Below are 6,000 nucleotides of genomic sequence, written 5' to 3'. Positions count from 1 at the left end.
ATGCCATTGCACTCCAGCCTGGGTGACAGAGAGAGAGAAGGGAAGGGAAGGGGAGGGGAGGGGAGGAGAGGGGAGGGGAAGGGAAGGGAGGGGAAGGGAGGGGAAGGGAGGGGAAGGGAGGGGAAGGGAGGGAAGGGAGGGGAAGGGAGGGGAAGGGAAGGGAACGGAAGGGAAAAAGAAAAGAAAGAAAAAAGAAAGAAAGAAAAGAAAGAAGGAAGGAAGGAAGGAAGAAAGGAAGGGAGAGAGGGAGGGAGGGAAAGAGAAACTGAGATGTCGTCGGGGAAGAATCTCTAATGACTGTCCTGATTTGCAGTACTCATCAGGTATTCTTTCCCCAAATCAGCCTGCTCTAAAGGGAGGGTAAAGGAGACATTTAGATGCAAAGTCACTCAAAAGTATACAAATTTGGAATTGCTATCTTGAAAAGAGAATATTGGAAGAGGCCCACGAATGAAACTGTAGGCACTGAATTATATCTGCTAAGTTTAGAAAATCAGAGGAATAAATTATGTAAGAGAATATGTGTCTAACTAGGGTGAGGGGATGGCTCCGATGAGCGGGGGTTATCTCTGCCCTTTGTTGGTATCCTAACTCCTCATTATCCCCTCTCCCCAACCCCTGACAACCGCCATTCTTTCTGTTTCTATGAAATTGACTAGGTACCTCATATAAGAGGAATCATACTGTATTTGTCCATTTGTGACTGTTTATTTCGCTTAGTATAATGTCCTCAAGGCCCATCCATACTGTAGCATGTGTCAGAATTCCGTTCTCTTTTCAAATTGAATAATACTCCATTGTACATATACATCGCATATGTTTACTCATTCATTATCCATTCATCTGTCAATGAACACTGGGTTACTTCTACCTTTTGGCTATTGTGGACAATGCTACTATGAACATGGTTGTGCAAATACGTTGGAGTCCCTGCTTTCGATTCTTTTGTGTATATACCCAGAAGTAGAATTGCTGGAGCATATGGTGATTCTATTTTTAATTGTTTGAGGGTTCACTATACTGTTTTACACAGGGGCTGCCGATTACATTCCCATCAGCAATTCACAAGGGTTCCAATTGCTCCACATATTTGCTAATACTTTTTGTTTTTGTTTTTTATAGTAGTCATCAAATCGGTGTAAGATGATATCTCATTGTGGTTTTGATTTGCATTTCCCTAGTGATTAGTAATCTTGAACATCTTTTCATGTGCTTACTGGCCATTTTTATATCTTCTTTGCAGAAATGTCTATCCAGTTCCTTTGCCCATTTTTAATCAGGTTATTTGTTGTTGCCATTATTGCTGTTTCTAAGTAACATGTCTTTTTTTTTTTTTTTTTTTTCACACGGAGTCTCACTCTGTCACCCAGGCTGGAGTGTAGTGGCATGATCTCAACTCACTGCAACCTCCGCCTACTAGGTTCAAGCGATTCCCCTTCCTCAGCTTCCTGAGTAGCTGGGATTACAGGCATGCACCAACACGCCCAGCTAATTTTTGTACTTTTAGTAGAGACAGAATTTCGCTGTGTTGGCCAGGCTGGTCTCGAATCCCTGACCTCAGGTGATCCGCCTGCCACAGTCTCCCAAAGTGCTAGGACAGGCGTGAGCCACCACACCCGGCCTAAGCAACATGTCTAACAACAGATTTGTTTTTGGTAAGGACTGCTGAGAAAGTTCTTGGAGGGAACCATGCTAAGTAGAAAACACCATGAAGAGCATCAAGTCTGTGAAAAGTGGGCCCAGTGCAGGACATGGGCAGAGTTTGGGCTGTTATCTTTCAGCACTGCTGTCTTTCATCTGGTCGAAGATGACTCCTGGCTGTGCGCAGTGGCTCACGCCTGTAATCGCAGCACTTTGGGAGGCTGAGGTGGGCAGATCACTTGAGGTTGGGAGTTCGAGACCAGCCTGGCCAACATGGCGAATCTCTGTCTCTACTAAAAATACAAAAATTAGCTGGGCCTGGTGGTGTGCACCTGTAGTCCCAGCTACTTGGGAGAATGAGGCACGAGAATCGTTTGAACCCTAAAGGCAGAGGTTGCAATGAGCTGAGATTGTGCCACTGCTCTTCAGCCTGGCCAACAGACTGAGGCTCTGTCTAAAAAAAAAAACAAAACAAAACGAAGATGACTCCTGTACATTACTTTACACTTCCTCAAAGCAGCAAGAGGAGGTGGGGGACTCTCTTTATGGAGACACATAGGGCACAGGAAATGAACAGCCTTTATTTAAAGAGGGCTGCAGGGAAATACTGCCTCTCAGAGGAGGCAAGTCAAGACTGGGAGGTGGAAGGGAAGTCCTGTGCAGAGATGAGGTGGTGGGTGCTCCTTCAGACTGGGTTTCCAGAGAGCTGGAGAGAGGAGTGGAACAGAGTAGAGTAGTGAGAGCATGAGTCCCAGGGGAACAGAGCAACCTTGGACATACAAAGCTGTTAATCTGGAACTTTTTTAAAAAAGCTATACTTTAATGCTAGTTTAATTGGTTTAATATTATATTTCTTTAATATTTAGAGGTATCACTGAGCACTATAGCAAGGGTGGGGGAGGCCAATAAATATGTACAATGCACTTTGCCAAACCAGCTCAGTGGTTTGAACTTTCAATAAAAGTTCAAGGACTTTGAATAAAAGTAAAAGGACTTTGAATAAAAGGCAATTCCTCGAATATGTTATTTTACAAGCATGTTCCTGAGGATGTCTTGTCTCTCTTTCCCCATCCTCGGCCCTTTATGAAGGTATTCTTTCCAACCACCCACTGAGACTTTTTCTAAGAGGAATTCTGGTGACTCTAGTTTTTCCATCTCCTTACCTTTCGGTAATGTCTTGGCCCCTCCTATGAACTGGAGTCCTGAAAACTGCCCACCTGGCCTATCTTTTAACCTGTGTTTTTGTGACAAAGGCAAATAAATTCCCAACTGATTTTTTATTTCATTCCCTTCTCTCAAGAAAAGTGATTGCCAGCTTCAGGGATAGAATATAACCATAGTTAAGAAAAAATAAAAATCTAAAAGCTACAAAAATATCATGTGTTTTGAAAAAATTTACCCAAGGAATAATTGTGGAAATATGTATAGATTTGTTTACAAGGACATTCATAGCAAAGTTATGATATGAAAAATTAGGGAAAAAAATCAAAATTTCCCCCAAACAGGTCATTAAGTAATCTTATTACACAGAATGTCATAAAACTGTTAAAATATTTTATTATAGCAGAGGCTTATCACCTCAGACTTTAACAGAGAGCCAGAAGGGGTAGCTGGCAAAAGCAAGCAGAATTTCACTCTTTTCTTTCCAACACACACACACACACATATATATATATAATGTATATATATAATTTTCATATAGATATGTGTGTAGTACGTGTGTGTATATATATATTCCATATATTTATTCTATGAAACAATACATTGGGGGGAAAAAAGTTCCACTTCATAAAAAAAAGCTTGAAGAATGTTGAAGAATATTGACATAAAGACCCAGAAAGAGGTCTATAGAGCTTAAGTGGAAAAGGTGTGTTGTGAAGCAGTGGTCAGTATGAATTTCATTTTTTAAGTTACTGTTGAATACTGGGTGTGGTGGCTCACACCTGTAATCCCAACACATTGGGAGGCTGAGGCGGACAGATTACTTGAGGTCAGGAGTTTGAGACCATCCTGGCCAACATGGTGAAACCCTGTCTCTACTAAAAATACAAAAATTAGCCGGGTGTGGTGGCACATGCCTGTACAGGAGGCGGAGGCAGGAGAATTGCTTGAATCTGGAAGGCGGAGGTTACAGTGAGCCGAGATCATGCCACTGCACTCCAGCCTGGGCGAGACAGTGAGACTCCATCTCAAAAAATAAAATAAATAAATAAATAAATAAATTACTGTTGAATAAATGGGCTCAAGTTGGCCTCTGTGTATTGACCACCATGCTGTTTACTTCTGTACCACAGCCCAGGACCATTAACTCAAGCCTACCAGCACCAAACTCAAATTCTTGCACATCCAATTGCTGTAAATATAGCCCACTTTTTTTTCACCCTTTTAGAGCCCATCTGCTTTGCAGAACCTGTGAAACTGCACCCAACACCCTCTTGCCATATATAGGACAAACTGGGGGCTATGAAAGACCCCAGATGGCTGCTGTTCCTTAAGGATCTATGACCAAGAGACTCCTCACTATGCTGCTAAGTGACATCCCCAAACCTGCAAACCCCTCTCTGATCCTCCTCTCCCCAGGGAGGTTGCTTGTCCTTTTTCCCTGATGGTGGTGGCCCTGCTGCTGTATCTGGAAGGTCTTCTGATGTGAGGACTTTCCCCTTCCATGCAATCTGTCCAAACCTCACCCAAATAAAGCTCTTGTGTGCTACTGCCATCTCGTGGTCTGGTCTTTTCCTTGATCAACCCCCAACATTCAAACTCACTACAACCATATGCAGATTTTGCCACTGAAATACACTGGAGGACATACACCAAAATATTCACAGTGGTTTCTGGATAGTGAGGTGTTTCAGGTTTTTTTTTTTTTCCTCTTTTGGCTTACCTATATTTTCTAAATTTTCATAAAACATCTGTCATTTTTTAAAGAAAATGAATAAATGATTTTATTTTTAAAAACAGAGTAGCATATAAAGTTATTTTTATTGCCATTCTGAGTTATTTTATGACTCCTAGCTGCAAAAGCAACATTCAAAGGCACTAGAACAGCTCAGAGTATGAAATTTCTGAAGTTTTTAAATTGTGGAAACCAAGAGAATTCCTTCACCTCACTTTTCTAATATATTTCTTTTCTTCCCCCAGTAGTTTATATTTGTTAGGTACTCAGAAAGGCCTTTTAGATGGAGTGGAATGATCTGGAACTATATGGCAGTTATGGCTTAGCGTAGTACAGCATATCATAGATGAAACTTTGGATACATAGGTGAATGGCAATATTATCTTGAGAAAAGTGTATACATTTACATAACTTCAAATGTCCTTGAAGTGAGAGAACCTCAATCTCTGACACCAGCTTGTCAATGTCAACCTCTTGAAATGCTCTTAAAAAGAGGACCTGCTACATCAACCTGGCCCACCCCAAGTAGCATTTTAAGTGGCTGCGATGAGCCAGGCTGACTAGGAGCTGTCATGCCATGTGTTATTGCTCTGGTTTGCTTAGTGCCAATTATTGTGTATTTGTTTCAGAATTCTCCTGGCTCACCAGATGTTACAGGAGGTCCTGAGTTGATTTTGTGGCTTTCTTCTTTATGAGTCTCAAGTCCCACTAATGTGTTTGTAAAATAAATACTTCTGGCAAACTTCAGGAAAAAAAAGTGTGAAATTTCTGAATTGCTATAGAAGTGTGCTTTGAGGAACCTGAGCAAAACAGAAGAGGCACCAGACACTACCAAAACAGGTCAACATCAAAGATCTAGAAAGACCTTTGAGTGGCTTAGGAACTAAGCACCAAGGAAGGAAAATGAAAGGTAATTATTAGAAATTGGCATGGATTCATTAAGAACTGCATTACACCATATAACCTTTCCCCTCCTCCTTCTCCTCTTTCCTCTTGTTGTTGTTGTTATTAAATGTAATGGAAAGTATGCCTAGATTTCAGCTATATATCTGGAAAAATCAATATGGGGAAGAGCAAGTTGAATGATCACAGATTTAGTGAGACTCGTAACTGGCTGAATGAAATAAATGCGGATCAGGAAATTATCCACATGCTTGTGCTTCAGGCCCCTCCCAATGGAGGATGGAGCTGGAGCGATGGGAGTGGGGAAGAGGGGTTTCCTTTGGGACTTACTTGGTTTTCTTTGTTGCTCTTGTGCCTGCCCTGGCAATATTTAGGGCATGTTGGCTTTGTCTTTGTTACTACTGAAGCAGCAGTAGCATGACCCGTTTTGGGAGGCAGCTTAATTTACAGCCAGCATCATAAGAGCTCTTTCAATCTATATTTTGATTCTTGACATTTATTATCAGTTAATTTAGACATAAAGAATAATAATCTATATAAATTACTGTTGGGGTTGAAAA

The sequence above is a fragment of the Macaca fascicularis genome, chromosome 1 (genome assembly GCF_037993035.2).
Source record: "Macaca fascicularis isolate 582-1 chromosome 1, T2T-MFA8v1.1".
Classification (NCBI taxonomy): Eukaryota; Metazoa; Chordata; class Mammalia; order Primates; family Cercopithecidae; genus Macaca; species Macaca fascicularis.
This window is presented reverse-complemented; position numbering follows the sequence as displayed.